At 30.7% G+C, this 26,467-nt stretch overlaps 1 long non-coding RNA gene across 5 annotated transcripts in view; it reads right to left on the bottom strand.

The window, feature by feature from the left end:
* The window catches only part of LOC127705768 (uncharacterized), a 73,255-nt gene extending 47,366 nt beyond the window's left edge, over nt 1-25,889 (bottom strand). Inside the window, exon 1 of one of the 5 annotated variants that reach the window (XR_007983987.1) lies at nt 25,832-25,889. This is a non-coding gene — a long non-coding RNA (uncharacterized LOC127705768). Of the gene's footprint in view, nt 1-3,385; nt 3,593-5,054; nt 5,128-6,282; nt 6,351-24,162; nt 24,261-25,831 lie in introns of those variants that run through there. The other 4 variants (XR_007983998.1, XR_007983993.1, XR_007983994.1 and 1 more) reach the window with 4 other exon arrangements.
* Nucleotides 25,890-26,467: the final 578 nt, after the last annotated feature.

Below are 26,467 nucleotides of genomic sequence, written 5' to 3'. Positions count from 1 at the left end.
AATCGATTTGTATATTGAAACTCTAGACGTGTACGTGCTTTTTTCAAACAAATCAGCAGAAGTTCAGAAAATTACATATTCTCTCCACAGTAAGTCAAAAGTCGAACCCACCCTTGTTTCTAAGGTAAAACGCAATACAAATATGAAACAGACTATAGCTTAAAAACTAGTTAATAAATAATTCATTTGTCACCAAAAAATACGGTTTCACATCAAATATCAAGTAAAATTACTGTTTTTGACACTTTTTGAGCACTATGATAAATAAATGTCGACGCTGTATAGATTGAAACAAACAATTAATTTCCCCATAGGCGACAATGATAGCCTTTTTCGAGATACAGACTTTAGAAAGTTGATTTTTTTAACGAAACCTTGCTAGAATTAAAGAAAAGTTATTAGGACAGTATTTTTTGGTCCAAAAAATATAGGTTCGCGTTGCTTTTCTTAGCGTAATTTGTACTTATCTCCCATGCCTATCAATTTTGCACTTAAAAATACGTGTCTCATCCTAGCGTTTAAAAGACATCTCAGTTCCGTTAGGGCTAAGGAAAATAATTTATTTGGCCTTTGGTATAATGCAGAATGCACGAAGTCTCTAATAACAAAAAATAACGGGCGCACATATCAACCAATCAGGATTAGCTATACTCTTAATTCTGAATACCATGTTATGCTCATAAAATGGCTGCGCCCATAAAATCTAATGGTGTATTGTAACCTATACGGTATTTAATACTTTCTAGAATCATGCAATTCATAGTTTGTTAGATGCACTAATATATATGCCACACAAAAATCATCTTCAAAACGTTCTGGCATTACTCTCTGAATTTTCAGAATTTTTTATCAGAGGTGACCCCAGTCAAAAAATGTGAAAAAAAATTTCTGATTTTTTGAGTAAATGCGGTACTGCTAAAAAGGGCCTGAAGATAATGTCCACTTTCTCCAGTGATTCTTTATATGTCATCAAGTACTGATTATATTGATACCAAAACCGATCCAATATGTAACTACTACGGTGAATTTTGAACAACAGTTTTAAATGAAACCATTTTCGTATAAAAGTACATTTTTGAAACAGACTATAGCATTTCAAAATATGAAAAATGTGTAAATATTTGTGTTTAAACATCGAAAACTATTCGTTAACTACAAAATGTCATGCCTATTCTAATTTTTATAGTCTGCCATTCGAGTGAACATTTCAATGTTCGAAGGGGATCATTTCTGTACATTTTCACTGAATTTGGTAATTTCGATAACAGCACTTGGATCGAGATTGTCATGTTTAAAAATCGATTTGTATATTGAAACTCTAGACGTGTACGTGCTTTTTTCAAACAAATCAGCAGAAGTTCAGAAAATTACATATTCTCTCCACAGTAAGTCAAAAGTCGAACCCACCCTTGTTTCTAAGGTAAAACGCAATACAAATATGAAACAGACTATAGCTTAAAAACTAGTTAATAAATAATTCATTTGTCACCAAAAAATACGGTTTCACATCAAATATCAAGTAAAATTACTGTTTTTGACACTTTTTGAGCACTATGATAAATAAATGTCGACGCTGTATAGATTGAAACAAACAATTAATTTCCCCATAGGCGACAATGATAGCCTTTTTCGAGATACAGACTTTAGAAAGTTGATTTTTTTAACGAAACCTTGCTAGAATTAAAGAAAAGTTATTAGGACAGTATTTTTTGGTCCAAAAAATATAGGTTCGCGTTGCTTTTCTTAGCGTAATTTGTACTTATCTCCCATGCCTATCAATTTTGCACTTAAAAATACGTGTCTCATCCTAGCGTTTAAAAGACATCTCAGTTCCGTTAGGGCTAAGGAAAATAATTTATTTGGCCTTTGGTATAATGCAGAATGCACGAAGTCTCTAATAACAAAAAATAACGGGCGCACATATCAACCAATCAGGATTAGCTATACTCTTAATTCTGAATACCATGTTATGCTCATAAAATGGCTGCGCCCATAAAATCTAATGGTGTATTGTAACCTATACGGTATTTAATACTTTCTAGAATCATGCAATTCATAGTTTGTTAGATGCACTAATATATATGCCACACAAAAATCATCTTCAAAACGTTCTGGCATTACTCTCTGAATTTTCAGAATTTTTTATCAGAGGTGACCCCAGTCAAAAAATGTGAAAAAAAATTTCTGATTTTTTGAGTAAATGCGGTACTGCTAAAAAGGGCCTGAAGATAATGTCCACTTTCTCCAGTGATTCTTTATATGTCATCAAGTACTGATTATATTGATACCAAAACCGATCCAATATGTAACTACTACGGTGAATTTTGAACAACAGTTTTAAATGAAACCATTTTCGTATAAAAGTACATTTTTGAAACAGACTATAGCATTTCAAAATATGAAAAATGTGTAAATATTTGTGTTTAAACATCGAAAACTATTCGTTAACTACAAAATGTCATGCCTATTCTAATTTTTATAGTCTGCCATTCGAGTGAACATTTCAATGTTCGAAGGGGATCATTTCTGTACATTTTCACTGAATTTGGTAATTTCGATAACAGCACTTGGATCGAGATTGTCATGTTTAAAAATCGATTTGTATATTGAAACTCTAGACGTGTACGTGCTTTTTTCAAACAAATCAGCAGAAGTTCAGAAAATTACATATTCTCTCCACAGTAAGTCAAAAGTCGAACCCACCCTTGTTTCTAAGGTAAAACGCAATACAAATATGAAACAGACTATAGCTTAAAAACTAGTTAATAAATAATTCATTTGTCACCAAAAAATACGGTTTCACATCAAATATCAAGTAAAATTACTGTTTTTGACACTTTTTGAGCACTATGATAAATAAATGTCGACGCTGTATAGATTGAAACAAACAATTAATTTCCCCATAGGCGACAATGATAGCCTTTTTCGAGATACAGACTTTAGAAAGTTGATTTTTTTAACGAAACCTTGCTAGAATTAAAGAAAAGTTATTAGGACAGTATTTTTTGGTCCAAAAAATATAGGTTCGCGTTGCTTTTCTTAGCGTAATTTGTACTTATCTCCCATGCCTATCAATTTTGCACTTAAAAATACGTGTCTCATCCTAGCGTTTAAAAGACATCTCAGTTCCGTTAGGGCTAAGGAAAATAATTTATTTGGCCTTTGGTATAATGCAGAATGCACGAAGTCTCTAATAACAAAAAATAACGGGCGCACATATCAACCAATCAGGATTAGCTATACTCTTAATTCTGAATACCATGTTATGCTCATAAAATGGCTGCGCCCATAAAATCTAATGGTGTATTGTAACCTTTATGTCCCCAACCCTACATGCTGGTTTACCTCTTTCTCTGCTTCTTTCAGATAAGGCTTAATAAACAACCTGTATCCAATCATATCTTATCTTATTTAAAAAGAATAATAAACAGTTCCATTTAAACAGATAAAAATGACGGTTCCATTTAATTTGTATTCATTTTATCCAAAATTTACAACATAAGCACAAATTCAAGATTGTTCATACTAATCGCCATTCCATGCTTAAGTATATGCCATATGGTGGTTCAAAATTTCAGAGCTTGTTATAAAATCCATTATTCTGTCTTGAGATGCTAGAACAAAGATATTAGACACTTAAAACATTAAATATGCAAAATAATCAGCTGTGAAGTTGCGTTTGCTGCCTGTATTAATCTATGAAAAAGCTGAATTATGTCCCTTGGGAGTACTAATTTCCCACAAAAGTCCTTTCAAACAGTAGAAAATGAAAGATTATATATGCCTGATATAATAAAAGATAGAAACTACAAAATGAAGCACTATTGAAATATTTGCTGCATGAATTGCCAAGATTGTGAACAATTCTTTACACAGGAGAGTATACATTCTATCTAAATTTAGCCTCAAGTGGGCCTCTTTTTTTCTTAGATGGACAATTATAACACTGAAAATGCTTCTAGTATGACCAAATATTGTCTTACTCCATAAACAGTACAAACTTAACCAGACAATTTCCCATTTTAATAGATTATGTCTAGAGAAATACCCAAGTGATACATTTAGGGAATTACACAGCAAAAAAAGGCAAATATTTCAGTTAAAAATATTTGTCGTGACTTGAATTCTGGTGTTTCCAATTGAATTAATCATTGCGAAAGGTGAAAACAAATACAAAAGAACTATAGTTTGGTGCATTTTATACAATATAGTTAATATTGAAATCCTAGAATAAAGTTTTATATCAGTACCCATCAATTTGACTTATTATGATGACTCAGCACTTTTCTCAACACAGTATTGTTCTCAGGGAAAAATTTCTATTCTTTGTGATAAAAATCAAATGTTCTAATCAAAAGCTTCAAAATAGTATAATATAACTGAAGTCTGATTGATTTTGAATTCCCTTGCTATCTTCAGTATAGGGAAAACGGTACTATTTATTCTGCCATAGCCGACAATACTAACATTTTCAAAATTTACCACTTTTTATAATAAAAACCTGGATAAAACAGTTATGTGTGGTGTTAGTACTTTTTTATTCTGTTTTAAAAATTGAAGCCAAATAGTATCATGACCAACTTCCAACGGAGCTTGTTTATGTTATCCATGCCCACCGTCCTTTTACGCCAAATTTATGAAATTTTGGAAGTCTTTTTGAATAATTCTCTAGAAAATATTTCAATAGGTTTCACAATTTATATTGTAAATATACATACTGCAGTTATTCATAGATAAATAAAAAAATATATTGTACCCTTACATCCAATCACAGTGCTCCCAAGTTGACTTCCTTCACCTGCCTTGGGTACACAAAAGGCCAACCTAATGCTGGGAAAATGTAATAGTACCGTTTTCCCTATACTGTGACATAAAGATATAAAGAATTCTTATGACACCATTAATGCAATACTGGGTTATTGTGAAAACCTTGGCTATAATAAATACTTGTATGTCCCCATTACTTAAAGAAACATGGATCATTTTATGTCCCCAACCCTACATGCTGGTTTACCTCTTTCTCTGCTTCTTTCAGATAAAGCTTAATAAACAACCTGTATCCAATCATATCTTATCTTATTTAAAAAGAATAATAAACAGTTCCATTTAAACAGATAAAAATGACCGTTCCATTAATTTGTATTCATTTTATCCAAAATTTACAACATAAGCACAAATTCAAGATTGTTCATACTAATCGCCATTCCATGCTTAAGTATATGCCATATGGTGGTTCAAAATTTCAGAGCTTGTTATAAAATCCATTATTCTGTCTTGAGATGCTAGAACAAAGATATTAGACACTTAAAACATTAAATATGCAAAATAATCAGCTGTGAAGTTGCGTTTGCTGCCTGTATTAATCTATGAAAAAGCTGAATTATGTCCCTTGGGAGTACTAATTTCCCACAAAAGTCCTTTCAAACAGTAGAAAATGAAAGATTATATATGCCTGATATAATAAAAGATAGAAACTACAAAATGAAGCACTATTGAAATATTTGCTGCATGAATTGCCAAGATTGTGAACAATTCTTTACACAGGAGAGTATACATTCTATCTAAATTTAGCCTCAAGTGGGCCTCTTTTTTTCTTAGATGGACAATTATAACACTGAAAATGCTTCTAGTATGACCAAATATTGTCTTACTCCATAAACAGTACAAACTTAACCAGACAATTTCCCATTTTAATAGATTATGTCTAGAGAAATACCCAAGTGATACATTTAGGGAATTACACAGCAAAAAAAGGCAAATATTTCAGTTAAAAATATTTGTCGCGACTTGAATTCTGGTGTTTCCAATTGAATTAATCATTGCGAAAGGTGAAAACAAATACAAAAGAACTATAGTTTGGTGCATTTTATACAATATAGTTAATATTGAAATCCTAGAATAAAGTTTTATATCAGTACCCATCAATTTGACTTATTATGATGACTCAGCACTTTTCTCAACACAGTATTGTTCTCATGGAAAAATTTCTATTCTTTGTGATAAAAATCAAATGTTCTAATCAAAAGCTTCAAAATAGTATAATATAACTGAAGTCTGATTGATTTTGAATTCCCTTGCTATCTTCAGTATACTGTGACATAAAGATATAAAGAATTCTTATGACACCATTAATGCAATACTGGGTTATTGTGAAAACCTTGGCTATAATAAATACTTGTATGTCCCCATTACTTAAAGAAACATGGATCATTTTATGTCCCCAACCCTACATGCTGGTTTACCTCTTTCTCTGCTTCTTTCAGATAAGGCTTAATAAACAACCTGTATCCAATCATATCTTATCTTATTTAAAAAGAATAATAAACAGTTCCATTTAAACAGATAAAAATGACGGTTCCATTAATTTGTATTCATTTTATCCAAAATTTACAACATAAGCACAAATTCAAGATTGTTCATACTAATCGCCATTCCATGCTTAAGTATATCATATGGTGGTTCAAAATTTCAGAGCTTGTTATAAAATCCATTATTCTGTCTTGAGATGCTAGAACAAAGATATTAGACACTTAAAACATTAAATATGCAAAATAATCAGCTGTGAAGTTGCGTTTGCTGCCTGTATTAATCTATGAAAAAGCTGAATTATGTCCCTTGGGAGTACTAATTTCCCACAAAAGTCCTTTCAAACAGTAGAAAATGAAAGATTATATATGCCTGATATAATAAAAGATAGAAACTACAAAATGAAGCACTATTGAAATATTTGCTGCATGAATTGCCAAGATTGTGAACAATTCTTTACACAGGAGAGTATACATTCTATCTAAATTTAGCCTCAAGTGGGCCTCTTTTTTTCTTAGATGGACAATTATAACACTGAAAATGCTTCTAGTATGACCAAATATTGTCTTACTCCATAAACAGTACAAACTTAACCAGACAATTTCCCATTTTAATAGATTATGTCTAGAGAAATACCCAAGTGATACATTTAGGGAATTACACAGCAAAAAAAGGCAAATATTTCAGTTAAAAATATTTGTCGCGACTTGAATTCTGGTGTTTCCAATTGAATTAATCATTGCGAAAGGTGAAAACAAATACAAAAGAACTATAGTTTGGTGCATTTTATACAATATAGTTAATATTGAAATCCTAGAATAAAGTTTTATATCAGTACCCATCAATTTGACTTATTATGATGACTCAGCACTTTTCTCAACACAGTATTGTTCTCAGGGAAAAATTTCTATTCTTTGTGATAAAAATCAAATGTTCTAATCAAAAGCTTCAAAATAGTATAATATAACTGAAGTCTGATTGATTTTGAATTCCCTTGCTATCTTCAGTATAGGGAAAACGGTACTATTTATTCTGCCATAGCCGACAATACTAACATTTTCAAAATTTACCACTTTTTATAATAAAAACCTGGATAAAACAGTTATGTGTGGTGTTAGTACTTTTTTATTCTGTTTTAAAAATTGAAGCCAAATAGTATCATGACCAACTTCTAACGGAGCTTGTTTATGTTATCCATGCCCACCGTCCTTTTACGCCAAATTTATGAAATTTTGGAAGTCTTTTCGAATAATTCTCTAGAAAATATTTCAATAGGTTTCACAATTTATATTGTAAATATACATACTGCAGTTATTCATAGATAAATAAAAAAATATATTGTACCCTTACATCCAATCACAGTGCTCCCAAGTTGACTTCCTTCACCTGCCTTGGGTACACAAAAGGCCAACCTAATGCTGGGAAAATGTAATAGTACCGTTTTCCCTATACTGTGACATAAAGATATAAAGAATTCTTATGACACCATTAATGCAATACTGGGTTATTGTGAAAACCTTGGCTATAATAAATACTTGTATGTCCCCATTACTTAAAGAAACATGGATCATTTTATGTCCCCAACCCTACATGCTGGTTTACCTCTTTCTCTGCTTCTTTCAGATAAGGCTTAATAAACAACCTGTATCCAATCATATCTTATCTTATTTAAAAAGAATAATAAACAGTTCCATTTGAACAGATAAAAATGACGGTTCCATTTAATTTGAATTTATTTTATCCAAAATTTACAACATAAGCACAAATTCAAGATTGTTCATACTAATCGCCATTCCATGCTTAAGTATATGCCATATGGTGGTTCAAAATTTCAGAGCTTGTTATAAAATCCATTATTCTGTCTTGAGATGCTAGAACAAAGATATTAGACACTTAAAACATTAAATATGCAAAATAATCAGCTGTGAAGTTGCGTTTGCTGCCTGTATTAATCTATGAAAAAGCTGAATTATGTCCCTTGGGAGTACTAATTTCCCACAAAAGTCCTTTCAAACAGTAGAAAATGAAAGATTATATATGCCTGATATAATAAAAGATAGAAACTACAAAATGAAGCACTATTGAAATATTTGCTGCATGAATTGCCAAGATTGTGAACAATTCTTTACACAGGAGAGTATACATTCTATCTAAATTTAGCCTCAAGTGGGCCTCTTTTTTTCTTAGATGGACAATTATAACACTGAAAATGCTTCTAGTATGACCAAATATTGTCTTACTCCATAAACAGTACAAACTTAACCAGACAATTTCCCATTTTAATAGATTATGTCTAGAGAAATACCCAAGTGATACATTTAGGGAATTACACAGCAAAAAAAGGCAAATATTTCAGTTAAAAATATTTGTCGCGACTTGAATTCTGGTGTTTCCAATTGAATTAATCATTGCGAAAGGTGAAAACAAATACAAAAGAACTATAGTTTGGTGCATTTTATACAATATAGTTAATATTGAAATCCTAGAATAAAGTTTTATATCAGTACCCATCAATTTGACTTATTATGATGACTCAGCACTTTTCTCAACACAGTATTGTTCTCATGGAAAAATTTCTATTCTTTGTGATAAAAATCAAATGTTCTAATCAAAAGCTTCAAAATAGTATAATATAACTGAAGTCTGATTGATTTTGAATTCCCTTGCTATCTTCAGTATACTGTGACATAAAGATATAAAGAATTCTTATGACACCATTAATGCAATACTGGGTTATTGTGAAAACCTTGGCTATAATAAATACTTGTATGTCCCCATTACTTAAAGAAACATGGATCATTTTATGTCCCCAACCCTACATGCTGGTTTACCTCTTTCTCTGCTTCTTTCAGATAAAGCTTAATAAACAACCTGTATCCAATCATATCTTATCTTATTTAAAAAGAATAATAAACAGTTCCATTTAAACAGATAAAAATGACCGTTCCATTAATTTGTATTCATTTTATCCAAAATTTACAACATAAGCACAAATTCAAGATTGTTCATACTAATCGCCATTCCATGCTTAAGTATATGCCATATGGTGGTTCAAAATTTCAGAGCTTGTTATAAAATCCATTATTCTGTCTTGAGATGCTAGAACAAAGATATTAGACACTTAAAACATTAAATATGCAAAATAATCAGCTGTGAAGTTGCGTTTGCTGCCTGTATTAATCTATGAAAAAGCTGAATTATGTCCCTTGGGAGTACTAATTTCCCACAAAAGTCCTTTCAAACAGTAGAAAATGAAAGATTATATATGCCTGATATAATAAAAGATAGAAACTACAAAATGAAGCACTATTGAAATATTTGCTGCATGAATTGCCAAGATTGTGAACAATTCTTTACACAGGAGAGTATACATTCTATCTAAATTTAGCCTCAAGTGGGCCTCTTTTTTTCTTAGATGGACAATTATAACACTGAAAATGCTTCTAGTATGACCAAATATTGTCTTACTCCATAAACAGTACAAACTTAACCAGACAATTTCCCATTTTAATAGATTATGTCTAGAGAAATACCCAAGTGATACATTTAGGGAATTACACAGCAAAAAAAGGCAAATATTTCAGTTAAAAATATTTGTCGTGACTTGAATTCTGGTGTTTCCAATTGAATTAATCATTGCGAAAGGTGAAAACAAATACAAAAGAACTATAGTTTGGTGCATTTTATACAATATAGTTAATATTGAAATCCTAGAATAAAGTTTTATATCAGTACCCATCAATTTGACTTATTATGATGACTCAGCACTTTTCTCAACACAGTATTGTTCTCAGGGAAAAATTTCTATTCTTTGTGATAAAAATCAAATGTTCTAATCAAAAGCTTCAAAATAGTATAATATAACTGAAGTCTGATTGATTTTGAATTCCCTTGCTATCTTCAGTATAGGGAAAACGGTACTATTTATTCTGCCATAGCCGACAATACTAACATTTTCAAAATTTACCACTTTTTATAATAAAAACCTGGATAAAACAGTTATGTGTGGTGTTAGTACTTTTTTATTCTGTTTTAAAAATTGAAGCCAAATAGTATCATGACCAACTTCCAACGGAGCTTGTTTATGTTATCCATGCCCACCGTCCTTTTACGCCAAATTTATGAAATTTTGGAAGTCTTTTCGAATAATTCTCTAGAAAATATTTCAATAGGTTTCACAATTTATATTGTAAATATACATACTGCAGTTATTCATAGATAAATAAAAAAATATATTGTACCCTTACATCCAATCACAGTGCTCCCAAGTTGACTTCCTTCACCTGCCTTGGGTACACAAAAGGCCAACCTAATGCTGGGAAAATGTAATAGTACCGTTTTCCCTATACTGTGACATAAAGATATAAAGAATTCTTATGACACCATTAATGCAATACTGGGTTATTGTGAAAACCTTGGCTATAATAAATACTTGTATGTCCCCATTACTTAAAGAAACATGGATCATTTTATGTCCCCAACCCTACATGCTGGTTTACCTCTTTCTCTGCTTCTTTCAGATAAGGCTTAATAAACAACCTGTATCCAATCATATCTTATCTTATTTAAAAAGAATAATAAACAGTTCCATTTGAACAGATAAAAATGACGGTTCCATTTAATTTGAATTTATTTTATCCAAAATTTACAACATAAGCACAAATTCAAGATTGTTCATACTAATCGCCATTCCATGCTTAAGTATATGCCATATGGTGGTTCAAAATTTCAGAGCTTGTTATAAAATCCATTATTCTGTCTTGAGATGCTAGAACAAAGATATTAGACACTTAAAACATTAAATATGCAAAATAATCAGCTGTGAAGTTGCGTTTGCTGCCTGTATTAATCTATGAAAAAGCTGAATTATGTCCCTTGGGAGTACTAATTTCCCACAAAAGTCCTTTCAAACAGTAGAAAATGAAAGATTATATATGCCTGATATAATAAAAGATAGAAACTACAAAATGAAGCACTATTGAAATATTTGCTGCATGAATTGCCAAGATTGTGAACAATTCTTTACACAGGAGAGTATACATTCTATCTAAATTTAGCCTCAAGTGGGCCTCTTTTTTTCTTAGATGGACAATTATAACACTGAAAATGTTTCTAGTATGACCAAATATTGTCTTACTCCATAAACAGTACAAACTTAACCAGACAATTTCCCATTTTAATAGATTATGTCTAGAGAAATACCCAAGTGATACATTTAGGGAATTACACAGCAAAAAAAGGCAAATATTTCAGTTAAAAATATTTGTCGCGACTTGAATTCTGGTGTTTCCAATTGAATTAATCATTGCGAAAGGTGAAAACAAATACAAAAGAACTATAGTTTGGTGCATTTTATACTATATAGTTAATATTGAAATCCTAGAATAAAGTTTTATATCAGTACCCATCAATTTGACTTATTATGATGACTCAGCACTTTTCTCAACACAGTATTGTTCTCAGGGAAAAATTTCTATTCTTTGTGATAAAAATCAAATGTTCTAATCAAAAGCTTCAAAATAGTATAATATAACTGAAGTCTGATTGATTTTGAATTCCTTTGCAATCTTCAGTATACTGTGACATAAAGATATAAAGAATTCTTATGACACCATAAATGCAATACTGGGTTATTGTGAAAACCTTGGCTATAATAAATACTTGTATGTCCCCATTACTTAAAGAAACATGGATCATTTTATGTCCCCAACCCTACATGCTGGTTTACCTCTTTCTCTGCTTCTTTCAGATAAGGCTTAATAAACAACCTGTATCCAATCATATCTTATCTTATTTAAAAAGAATAATAAACAGTTCCATTTGAACAGATAAAAATGACGGTTCCATTTAATTTGAATTTATTTTATCCAAAATTTACAACATAAGCACAAATTCAAGATTGTTCATACTAATCGCCATTCCATGCTTAAGTATATGCCATATGGTGGTTCAAAATTTCAGAGCTTGTTATAAAATCCATTATTCTGTCTTGAGATGCTAGAACAAAGATATTAGACACTTAAAACATTAAATATGCAAAATAATCAGCTGTGAAGTTGCGTTTGCTGCCTGTATTAATCTATGAAAAAGCTGAATTATGTCCCTTGGGAGTACTAATTTCCCACAAAAGTCCTTTCAAACAGTAGAAAATGAAAGATTATATATGCCTGATATAATAAAAGATAGAAACTACAAAATGAAGCACTATTGAAATATTTGCTGCATGAATTGCCAAGATTGTGAACAATTCTTTACACAGGAGAGTATACATTCTATCTAAATTTAGCCTCAAGTGGGCCTCTTTTTTTCTTAGATGGACAATTATAACACTGAAAATGCTTCTAGTATGACCAAATATTGTCTTACTCCATAAACAGTACAAACTTAACCAGACAATTTCCCATTTTAATAGATTATGTCTAGAGAAATACCCAAGTGATACATTTAGGGAATTACACAGCAAAAAAAGGCAAATATTTCAGTTAAAAATATTTGTCGCGACTTGAATTCTGGTGTTTCCAATTGAATTAATCATTGCGAAAGGTGAAAACAAATACAAAAGAACTATAGTTTGGTGCATTTTATACAATATAGTTAATATTGAAATCCTAGAATAAAGTTTTATATCAGTACCCATCAATTTGACTTATTATGATGACTCAGCACTTTTCTCAACACAGTATTGTTCTCATGGAAAAATTTCTATTCTTTGTGATAAAAATCAAATGTTCTAATCAAAAGCTTCAAAATAGTATAATATAACTGAAGTCTGATTGATTTTGAATTCCCTTGCTATCTTCAGTATACTGTGACATAAAGATATAAAGAATTCTTATGACACCATTAATGCAATACTGGGTTATTGTGAAAACCTTGGCTATAATAAATACTTGTATGTCCCCATTACTTAAAGAAACATGGATCATTTTATGTCCCCAACCCTACATGCTGGTTTACCTCTTTCTCTGCTTCTTTCAGATAAGGCTTAATAAACAACCTGTATCCAATCATATCTTATCTTATTTAAAAAGAATAATAAACAGTTCCATTTAAACAGATAAAAATGACCGTTCCATTAATTTGTATTCATTTTATCCAAAATTTACAACATAAGCACAAATTCAAGATTGTTCATACTAATCGCCATTCCATGCTTAAGTATATGCCATATGGTGGTTCAAAATTTCAGAGCTTGTTATAAAATCCATTATTCTGTCTTGAGATGCTAGAACAAAGATATTAGACACTTAAAACATTAAATATGCAAAATAATCAGCTGTGAAGTTGCGTTTGCTGCCTGTATTAATCTATGAAAAAGCTGAATTATGTCCCTTGGGAGTACTAATTTCCCACAAAAGTCCTTTCAAACAGTAGAAAATGAAAGATTATATATGCCTGATATAATAAAAGATAGAAACTACAAAATGAAGCACTATTGAAATATTTGCTGCATGAATTGCCAAGATTGTGAACAATTCTTTACACAGGAGAGTATACATTCTATCTAAATTTAGCCTCAAGTGGGCCTCTTTTTTTCTTAGATGGACAATTATAACACTGAAAATGCTTCTAGTATGACCAAATATTGTCTTACTCCATAAACAGTACAAACTTAACCAGACAATTTCCCATTTTAATAGATTATGTCTAGAGAAATACCCAAGTGATACATTTAGGGAATTACACAGCAAAAAAAGGCAAATATTTCAGTTAAAAATATTTGTCGTGACTTGAATTCTGGTGTTTCCAATTGAATTAATCATTGCGAAAGGTGAAAACAAATACAAAAGAACTATAGTTTGGTGCATTTTATACAATATAGTTAATATTGAAATCCTAGAATAAAGTTTTATATCAGTACCCATCAATTTGACTTATTATGATGACTCAGCACTTTTCTCAACACAGTATTGTTCTCAGGGAAAAATTTCTATTCTTTGTGATAAAAATCAAATGTTCTAATCAAAAGCTTCAAAATAGTATAATATAACTGAAGTCTGATTGATTTTGAATTCCCTTGCTATCTTCAGTATAGGGAAAACGGTACTATTTATTCTGCCATAGCCGACAATACTAACATTTTCAAAATTTACCACTTTTTATAATAAAAACCTGGATAAAACAGTTATGTGTGGTGTTAGTACTTTTTTATTCTGTTTTAAAAATTGAAGCCAAATAGTATCATGACCAACTTCCAACGGAGCTTGTTTATGTTATCCATGCCCACCGTCCTTTTACGCCAAATTTATGAAATTTTGGAAGTCTTTTCGAATAATTCTCTAGAAAATATTTCAATAGGTTTCACAATTTATATTGTAAATATACATACTGCAGTTATTCATAGATAAATAAAAAAATATATTGTACCCTTACATCCAATCACAGTGCTCCCAAGTTGACTTCCTTCACCTGCCTTGGGTACACAAAAGGCCAACCTAATGCTGGGAAAATGTAATAGTACCGTTTTCCCTATACTGTGACATAAAGATATAAAGAATTCTTATGACACCATTAATGCAATACTGGGTTATTGTGAAAACCTTGGCTATAATAAATACTTGTATGTCCCCATTACTTAAAGAAACATGGATCATTTTATGTCCCCAACCCTACATGCTGGTTTACCTCTTTCTCTGCTTCTTTCAGATAAGGCTTAATAAACAACCTGTATCCAATCATATCTTATCTTATTTAAAAAGAATAATAAACAGTTCCATTTGAACAGATAAAAATGACGGTTCCATTTAATTTGAATTTATTTTATCCAAAATTTACAACATAAGCACAAATTCAAGATTGTTCATACTAATCGCCATTCCATGCTTAAGTATATGCCATATGGTGGTTCAAAATTTCAGAGCTTGTTATAAAATCCATTATTCTGTCTTGAGATGCTAGAACAAAGATATTAGACACTTAAAACATTAAATATGCAAAATAATCAGCTGTGAAGTTGCGTTTGCTGCCTGTATTAATCTATGAAAAAGCTGAATTATGTCCCTTGGGAGTACTAATTTCCCACAAAAGTCCTTTCAAACAGTAGAAAATGAAAGATTATATATGCCTGATATAATAAAAGATAGAAACTACAAAATGAAGCACTATTGAAATATTTGCTGCATGAATTGCCAAGATTGTGAACAATTCTTTACACAGGAGAGTATACATTCTATCTAAATTTAGCCTCAAGTGGGCCTCTTTTTTTCTTAGATGGACAATTATAACACTGAAAATGTTTCTAGTATGACCAAATATTGTCTTACTCCATAAACAGTACAAACTTAACCAGACAATTTCCCATTTTAATAGATTATGTCTAGAGAAATACCCAAGTGATACATTTAGGGAATTACACAGCAAAAAAAGGCAAATATTTCAGTTAAAAATATTTGTCGCGACTTGAATTCTGGTGTTTCCAATTGAATTAATCATTGCGAAAGGTGAAAACAAATACAAAAGAACTATAGTTTGGTGCATTTTATACTATATAGTTAATATTGAAATCCTAGAATAAAGTTTTATATCAGTACCCATCAATTTGACTTATTATGATGACTCAGCACTTTTCTCAACACAGTATTGTTCTCAGGGAAAAATTTCTATTCTTTGTGATAAAAATCAAATGTTCTAATCAAAAGCTTCAAAATAGTATAATATAACTGAAGTCTGATTGATTTTGAATTCCTTTGCAATCTTCAGTATACTGTGACATAAAGATATAAAGAATTCTTATGACACCATAAATGCAATACTGGGTTATTGTGAAAACCTTGGCTATAATAAATACTTGTATGTCCCCATTACTTAAAGAAACATGGATCATTTTATGTCCCCAACCCTACATGCTGGTTTACCTCTTTCTCTGCTTCTTTCAGATAAGGCTTAATAAACAACCTGTATCCAATCATATCTTATCTTATTTAAAAAGAATAATAAACAGTTCCATTTAAACAGATAAAAATGACGGTTCCATTTAATTTGAATTTATTTTATCCAAAATTTACAACATAAGCACAAATTCAAGATTGTTCATACTAATCGCCATTCCATGCTTAAGTATATGCCATATGGTGGTTCAAAATTTCAGAGCTTGTTATAAAATCCATTATTCTGTCTTGAGATGCTAGAACAAAGATATTAGACACTTAAAACATTAAATATGCAAAATAATCAGCTGTGAAGTTGCGTTTGCTGCCTGTATTAATCTATGAAAAAGCTGAATTATGTCCCTTGGGAGTACTAATTTCCCACAAAAGTCCTTTCAAACAGTAGAAAATGAAAGATTATATATGCCTGATATAATAAAAGATAGAAACTACAAAATGAAGCACTATTGAAATATTTGCTGCATGAATTGCCAAGATTGTGAACAATTCTTTACACAGGAGAGTATAAATTCTATCTAAATTTAGCCTCAAGTGGGCCTCTTTTTTTCTTAGCTGGACAATTATAACACTGAAAATGCTTCTAGTATGACCAAATATTGTCTTACTCCATAAACAGTACAAACTTAACCAGACAATTTCCCATTTTAATAGATTATGTCTAGAGAAATACCCAAGTGATACATTTAGGGAATTACACAGCAAAAAAAGGCAAATATTTCAGTTAAAAATATTTGTCGCGACTTGAATTCTGGTGTTTCCAATTGAATTAATCATTGCAAAAGGTGAAAACAAATACAAAAGAACTATAGTTTGGTGCATTTTATACAATATAGTTAATATTGAAATCCTAGAATAAAGTTTTATATCAGTACCCATCAATTTGACTTATTATGATGACTCAGCACTTTTCTCAACACAGTATTGTTCTCAGGGAAAAATTTCTATTCTTTGTGATAAAAATCAAATGTTCTAATCAAAAGCTTCAAAATAGTATAATATAACTGAAGTCTGATTGATTTTGAATTCCCTTGCTATCTTCAGTATACTGTGACATAAAGATATAAAGAATTCTTATGACACCATTAATGCAATACTGGGTTATTGTGAAAACCTTGGCTATAATAAATACTTGTATGTCCCCATTACTTAAAGAAACATGGATCATTTTATGTCTCCAACCCTACATGCTGGTTTACCTCTTTCTCTGCTTCTTTCAGATAAGGCTTAATAAACAACCTGTATCCAATCATATCTTATCTTATTTAAAAAGAATAATAAACAGTTCCATTTAAACAGTTAAAAATGACGGTTCCATTTAATTTGTATTCATTTTATGCAAAATTTACAACATAAGCACAAATTCAAGATTGTTCATACTAATCGCCATTCCATGCTTAAGTGTATGCCATATGGTGGTTCAAAATTTCAGAGCTTGTTATAAAATCCATTATTCTGTCTTGAGATGCTAGAACAAAGATATTAGACACTTAAAACATTAAATATGCAAAATAATCAGCTGTGAAGTTGCGTTTGCTGCCTGTATTAATCTATGAAAAAGCTGAATTATGTCCCTTGGGAGTACTAATTTCCCACAAAGGTCCTTTCAAACAGTAGAAAATGAAAGATTATATATGCCTGATATAATAAAAGATAGAAACTACAAAATGAAGCACTATTGAAATATTTGCTGCATGAATTGCCAAGATTGTGAACAATTCTTTACACAGGAGAGTATAAATTCTATCTAAATTTAGCCTCAAGTGGGCCTCTTTTTTTCTTAGATGGACAATTATAACACTGAAAATGCTTCTAGTATGACCAAATATTGTCTTACTCCATAAACAGTACAAACTTAACCAGACAATTTCCCATTTTAATAGATTATGTCTAGAGAAATACCCAAGTGATACATTTAGGGAATTACACAGCAAAAAAAGGCAAATATTTCAGTTAAAAATATTTGTCGCGACTTGAATTCTGGTGTTTCCAATTGAATTAATCATTGCGAAAGGTGAAAACAAATACAAAAGAACTATAGTTTGGTGCATTTTATACAATATAGTTAATATTGAAATCCTAGAATAAAGTTTTATATCAGTACCCATCAATTTGACTTATTATGATGACTCAGCACTTTTCTCAACACAGTATTGTTCTCAGGGAAAAATTTCTATTCTTTGTGATAAAAATCAAATGTTCTAATCAAAAGCTTCAAAATAGTATAATATAACTGAAGTCTGATTGATTTTGAATTCCCTTGCTATCTTCAGTATACTGTGACATAAAGATATAAAGAATTCTTATGACACCATTAATGCAATACTGGGTTATTGTGAAAACCTTGGCTATAATAAATACTTGTATGTCCCCATTACTTAAAGAAACATGGATCATTTTATGTCCCCAACCCTACATGCTGGTTTACCTCTTTCTCTGCTTCTTTCAGATAAGGCTTAATAAACAACCTGTATCCAATCATATCTTATCTTATTTAAAAAGAATAATAAACAGTTCCATTTAAACAGATAAAAATGACGGTTCCATTTAATTTGTATTCATTTTATCCAAAATTTACAACATAAGCACAAACTCAAGATTGTTCATACTAATCGCCATTCCATGCTTAAGTATATGCCATATGGTGGTTCAAAATTTCAGAGCTTGTTATAAAATCCATTATTCTGTCTTGAGATGCTAGAACAAAGATATTAGACACTTAAAACATTAAATATGCAAAATAATCAGCTGTGAAGTTGCGTTTGCTGCCTGTATTAATCTATGAAAAAGCTGAATTATGTCCCTTGGGAGTACTAATTTCCCACAAAAGTCCTTTCAAACAGTAGAAAATGAAAGATTATATATGCCTGATATAATAAAAGATAGAAACTACAAAATGAAGCACTATTGAAATATTTGCTGCATGAATTGCCAAGATTGTGAACAATTCTTTACACAGGAGAGTATAAATTCTATCTAAATTTAGCCTCAAGTGGGCCTCTTTTTTTCTTAGATGGACAATTATAACACTGAAAATGCTTCTAGTATGACCAAATATTGTCTTACTCCATAAACAGTACAAACTTAACCAGACAATTTCCCATTTTAATAGATTATGTCTAGAGAAATACCCAAGTGATACATTTAGGGAATTACACAGCAAAAAAAGGCAAATATTTCAGTTAAAAATATTTGTCGCGACTTGAATTCTGGTGTTTCCAATTGAATTAATCATTGCGAAAGGTGAAAACAAATACAAAAGAACTATAGTTTGGTGCATTTTATACAATATAGTTAATATTGAAATCCTAGAATAAAGTTTTATATCAGTACCCATCAATTTGACTTATTATGATGACTCAGCACTTTTCTCAACACAGTATTGTTCTCAGGGAAAAATTTCTATTCTTTGTGATAAAAATCAAATGTTCTAATCAAAAGCTTCAAAATAGTATAATATAACTGAAGTCTGATTGATTTTGAATTCCCTTGCTATCTTCAGTATACTGTGACATAAAGATATAAAGAATTCTTATGACACCATTAATGCAATACTGGGTTATTGTGAAAACCTTGGCTATAATAAATACTTGTATGTCCCCATTACTTAAAGAAACATGGATCATTTTATGTCCCCAACCCTACATGCTGGTTTACCTCTTTCTCTGCTTCTTTCAGATAAGGCTTAATAAACAACCTGTATCCAATCATATCTTATCTTATTTAAAAAGAATAATAAACAGTTCCATTTAAACAGATAAAAATGACGGTTCCATTTAATTTGTATTCATTTTATCCAAAATTTACAACATAAGCACAAATTCAAGATTGTTCATACTAATCGCCATTCCATGCTTAAGTATATGCCATATGGTGGTTCAAAATTTCAGAGCTTGTTATAAAATCCATTATTCTGTCTTGAGATGCTAGAACAAAGATATTAGACACTTAAAACATTAAATATGCAAAATAATCAGCTGTGAAGTTGCGTTTGCTGCCTGTATTAATCTATGAAAAAGCTGAATTATGTCCCTTGGGAGTACTAATTTCCCACAAAAGTCCTTTCAAACAGTAGAAAATGAAAGATTATATATGCCTGATATAATAAAAGATAGAAACTACAAAATGAAGCACTATTGAAATATTTGATGCATGAATTGCCAAGATTGTGAACAATTCTTTACACAGGAGAGTATACATTCTATCTAAATTTAGCCTCAAGTGGGCCTCTTTTTTTCTTAGATGGACAATTATAACACTGAAAATGCTTCTAGTATGACCAAATATTGTCTTACTCCATAAACAGTACAAACTTAACCAGACAATTTCCCATTTTAATAGATTATGTCTAGAGAAATACCCAAGTGATACATTTAGGGAATTACACAGCAAAAAAAGGCAAATATTTCAGTTAAAAATATTTGTCGCGACTTGAATTCTGGTGTTTCCAATTGAATTAATCATTGCGAAAGGTGAAAACAAATACAAAAGAACTATAGTTTGGTGCATTTTATACTATATAGTTAATATTGAAATCCTAGAATAAAGTTTTATATCAGTACCCATCAATTTGACTTATTATGATGACTCAGCACTTTTCTCAACACAATATTGTTCTCAGGGAAAAATTTCTATTCTTTGTGATAAAAATCAAATGTTCTAATCAAAAGCTTCAAAATAGTATAATATAACTGAAGTCTGATTGATTTTGAATTCCCTTGCTATCTTCAGTATACTGTGACATAAAGATATAAAGAATTCTTATGACACCATAAATGCAATACTGGGTTATTGTGAAAACCTTGGCTATAATAAATACTTGTATGTCCCCATTACTTAAAGAAACATGGATCATTTTATGTCCCCAACCCTACATGCTGGTTTACCTCTTTCTCTGCTTCTTTCAGATAAGGCTTAATAAACAACCTGTATCCAATCATATCTTATCTTATTTAAAAAGAATAATAAACAGTTCCATTTAAACAGATGAAAATGACGGTTCCATTTAATTTGTATTCATTTTATCCAAAATTTACAACATAAGCACAAATTCAAGATTGTTCATACTAATCGCCATTCCATGCTTAAGTATATGCCATATGGTGGTTCAAAATTTCAGAGCTTGTTATAAAATCCATTATTCTGTCTTGAGATGCTAGAACAAAGATATTAGACACTTAAAACATTAAATATGCAAAATACTCAGCTGTGAAGTTGCGTTTGCTGCCTGTATTAATCTATGAAAAAGCTGAATTATGTCCCTTGGGAGTACTAATTTCCCACAAAAGTCCTTTCAAACAGTAGAAAATGAAAGATTATATATGCCTGATATAATAAAAGATAGAAACTACAAAATGAAGCACTATTGAAATATTTGCTGCATGAATTGCTAAGATTGTGAACAATTCTTTACACAGGAGAGTATAAATTCTATCTAAATTTAGCCTCAAGTGGGCCTCTTTTTTTCTTAGATGGACAATTATAACACTGAAAATGCTTCTAGTATGACCAAATATTGTCTTACTCCATAAACAGTACAAACTTAACCAGACAATTTCCCATTTTAATAGATTATGTCTAGAGAAATACCCAAGTGATACATTTAGGGAATTACACAGCAAAAAAAGGCAAATATTTCAGTTAAAAATATTTGTCGCGACTTGAACTCTGGTGTTTCCAATTGAATTAATCATTGCGAAAGGTGAAAACAAATACAAAAGAACTATAGTTTGGTGCATTTTATACAATATAGTTAATATTGAAATCCTAGAATAAAGTTTTATATCAGTACCCATCAATTTGACTTATTATGATGACTCAGCACTTTTCTCAACACAGTATTGTTCTCAGGGAAAAATTTCTATTCTTTGTGATAAAAATCAAATGTTCTAATCAAAAGCTTCAAAATAGTATAATATAACTGAAGTCTGATTGATTTTGAATTCCCTTGCTATCTTCAGTATAGGGAAAACGGTACTATTTATTCTGCCATAGCCGACAATACTAACATTTTCAAAATTTACCACTTTTTATAATAAAAACCTGGATAAAACAGTTATGTGTGGTGTTAGTACTTTTTTATTCTGTTTTAAAAATTGAAGCCAAATAGTATCATGACCAACTTCCAACGGAGCTTGTTTATGTTATCCATGCCCACCGTCCTTTTACGCCAAATTTATGAAAATTTGGAAGTCTTTTCGAATAATTCTCTAGAAAATATTTCAATAGGTTTCACAATTTATATTGTAAATATACATACTGCAGTTATTCATAGATAAATAAAAAAATATATTGTACCTTTACATCCAATCACAGTGCTCCCAAGTTGACTTCCTTCACCTGCCTTGGGTACACAAAAGGCCAACCTAATGCTGGGAAAATGTAATAGTACCGTTTTCCCTATACTGTGACATAAAGATATAAAGAATTCTTATGACACCATTAATGCAATACTGGGTTATTGTGAAAACCTTGGCTATAATAAATACTTGTATGTCCCCATTACTTAAAGAAACATGGATCATTTTATGTCCCCAACCCTACATGCTGGTTTACCTCTTTCTCTGCTTCTTTCAGATAAGGCTTAATAAACAACCTGTATCCAATCATATCTTATCTTATTTAAAAAGAATAATAAACAGTTCCATTTAAACAGATAAAAATGACGGTTCCATTTAATTTGTATTCATTTTATCCAAAATTTACAACATAAGCACAAATTCAAGATTGTTCATACTAATCGCCATTCCATGCTTAAGTATATGCCATATGGTGGTTCAAAATTTCAGAGCTTGTTATAAAATCCATTATTCTGTCTTGAGATGCTAGAACAAAGATATTAGACACTTAAAACATTAAATATGCAAAATAATCAGCTGTGAAGTTGCGTTTGCTGCCTGTATTAATCTATGAAAAAGCTGAATTATGTCCCTTGGGAGTACTAATTTCCCACAAAAGTCCTTTCAAACAGTAGAAAATGAAAGATTATATATGCCTGATATAATAAAAGATAGAAACTACAAAATGAAGCACTATTGAAATATTTGATGCATGAATTGCCAAGATTGTGAACAATTCTTTACACAGGAGAGTATACATTCTATCTAAATTTAGCCTCAAGTGGGCCTCTTTTTTTCTTAGATGGACAATTATAACACTGAAAATGCTTCTAGTATGACCAAATATTGTCTTACTCCATAAACAGTACAAACTTAACCAGACAATTTCCCATTTTAATAGATTATGTCTAGAGAAATACCCAAGTGATACATTTAGGGAATTACACAGCAAAAAAAGGCAAATATTTCAGTTAAAAATATTTGTCGCGACTTGAATTCTGGTGTTTCCAATTGAATTAATCATTGCGAAAGGTGAAAACAAATACAAAAGAACTATAGTTTGGTGCATTTTATACAATATAGTTAATATTGAAATCCTAGAATAAAGTTTTATATCAGTACCCATCAATTTGACTTATTATGATGACTCAGCACTTTTCTCAACACAGTATTGTTCTCAGGGAAAAATTTCTATTCTTTGTGATAAAAATCAAATGTTCTAATCAAAAGCTTCAAAATAGTATAATATAACTGAAGTCTGATTGATTTTGAATTCCCTTGCTATCTTCAGTATAGGGAAAACGGTACTATTTATTCTGCCATAGCCGACAATACTAACATTTTCAAAATTTACCACTTTTTATAATAAAAACCTGGATAAAACAGTTATGTGTGGTGTTAGTACTTTTTTATTCTGTTTTAAAAATTGAAGCCAAATAGTATCATGACCAACTTCCAACGGAGCTTGTTTATGTTATCCATGCCCACCGTCCTTTTACGCCAAATTTATGAAATTTTGGAAGTCTTTTCGAATAATTCTCTAGAAAATATTTCAATAGGTTTCACAATTTATATTGTAAATATACATACTGCAGTTATTCATAGATAAATAAAAAAATATATTGTACCCTTACATCCAATCACAGCGCTCCCAAGTTGACTTCCTTCACCTGCCTTTGGTACACAAAAGGCCAACCTAATGCTGGGAAAATGTTATAGTACCGTTTTCCCTATACTGTGACATAAAGATATAAAGAATTCTTATGACACCATTAATGCAATACTGGGTTATTGTGAAAACCTTGGCTATAATAAATACTTGTATGTCCCCATTACTTAAAGAAACATGGATCATTTTATGTCCCCAACCCTACATGCTGGTTTACCTCTTTCTCTGCTTCTTTCAGATAAGGCTTAATAAACAACCTGTATCCAATCATATCTTATCTTATTTAAAAAGAATAATAAACAGTTCCATTTAAACAGATAAAAATGACGGTTCCATTTAATTTGTATTCATTTTATCCAAAATTTACAACATAAGCACAAATTCAAGATTGTTCATACTAATCGCCATTCCATGCTTAAGTATATGCCATATGGTGGTTCAAAATTTCAGAGCTTGTTATAAAATCCATTATTCTGTCTTGAGATGCTAGAACAAAGATATTAGACACTTAAAACATTAAATATGCAAAATAATCAGCTGTGAAGTTGCGTTTGCTGCCTGTATTAATCTATGAAAAAGCTGAATTATGTCCCTTGGGAGTACTAATTTCCCACAAAAGTCCTTTCAAACAGTAGAAAATGAAAGATTATATATGCCTGATATAATAAAAGATAGAAACTACAAAATGAAGCACTATTGAAATATTTGCTGCATGAATTGCCAAGATTGTGAACAATTCTTTACACAGGAGAGTATACATTCTATCTAAATTTAGCCTCAAGTGGGCCTCTTTTTTTCTTAGATGGACAATTATAACACTGAAAATGCTTCTAGTATGACCAAATATTGTCTTACTCCATAAACAGTACAAACTTAACCAGACAATTTCCCATTTTAATAGATTATGTCTAGAGAAATACCCAAGTGATACATTTAGGGAATTACACAGCAAAAAAAGGCAAATATTTCAGTTAAAAATATTTGTCGCGACTTGAATTCTGGTGTTTCCAATTGAATTAATCATTGCGAAAGGTGAAAACAAATACAAAAGAACTATAGTTTGGTGCATTTTATACAATATAGTTAATATTGAAATCCTAGAATAAAGTTTTATATCAGTACCCATCAATTTGACTTATTATGATGACTCAGCACTTTTCTCAACACAGTATTGTTCTCAGGGAAAAATTTCTATTCTTTGTGATAAAAATCAAATGTTCTAATCAAAAGCTTCAAAATAGTATAATATAACTGAAGTCTGATTGATTTTGAATTCCCTTGCTATCTTCAGTATAGGGAAAACGGTACTATTTATTCTGCCATAGCCGACAATACTAACATTTTCAAAATTTACCACTTTTTATAATAAAAACCTGGATAAAACAGTTATGTGTGGTGTTAGTACTTTTTTATTCTGTTTTAAAAATTGAAGCCAAATAGTATCATGACCAACTTCCAACGGAGCTTGTTTATGTTATCCATGCCCACCGTCCTTTTACGCCAAATTTATGAAATTTTGGAAGTCTTTTCGAATAATTCTCTAGAAAATATTTCAATAGGTTTCACAATTTATATTGTAAATATACATACTGCAGTTATTCATAGATAAATAAAAAAATATATTGTACCCTTACATCCAATCACAGCGCTCCCAAGTTGACTTCCTTCACCTGCCTTTGGTACACAAAAGGCCAACCTAATGCTGGGAAAATGTTATAGTACCGTTGCTTTCATGTCGATCCGGCCCCACGTCGATCCGGCCCAAGTCGATCCGTCCCACGTCGATCCGGCCCAACGTCGATCCGGCCCATATTTAAAGTCGATCCGGCCCCAATAAAAAAATATATTTATAAGGAATAAAAATAAAGATATATATTAATTGTAATTCATAAATGTTTATGAATTTTATTATAATGTAAAAGGTGTACGGTAAAAAAAAATGGCCTTTGACAAATATTTTCTTTAGATGAGTATAAAACAAGTAGGTTGATTATGTTTTCATTACAAGTTTTCAAGATTATTGGGTATAATTATAATAAAAACGTATATAACAGAATTTAGTACAATCAACAGACATCAACATTAATCAGCAGTAATTATCATTTTCTTTCAATTGACTGTGATCTTAACAAGTCTTTCATCATTTGTTTTTGTTGAATAAACAAACCAATTATAGACTAATGATTTGATGAAACAAGTCATTATATTATGAGTTAAATTTTATAGGTTCCATTGGACTGTTAATATTTATTTAGCTATTATGTGTGTGA

Source organism: Mytilus californianus, unplaced genomic scaffold (assembly GCF_021869535.1).
Source record: "Mytilus californianus isolate M0D057914Y unplaced genomic scaffold, xbMytCali1.0.p SCAF_6, whole genome shotgun sequence".
Lineage (NCBI taxonomy): Eukaryota > Metazoa > Mollusca > Bivalvia > Mytilida > Mytilidae > Mytilus > Mytilus californianus.
The sequence above is the reverse complement of the archived record's forward strand: the minus strand, read 5'-3'. Positions and strand labels throughout refer to the sequence as shown.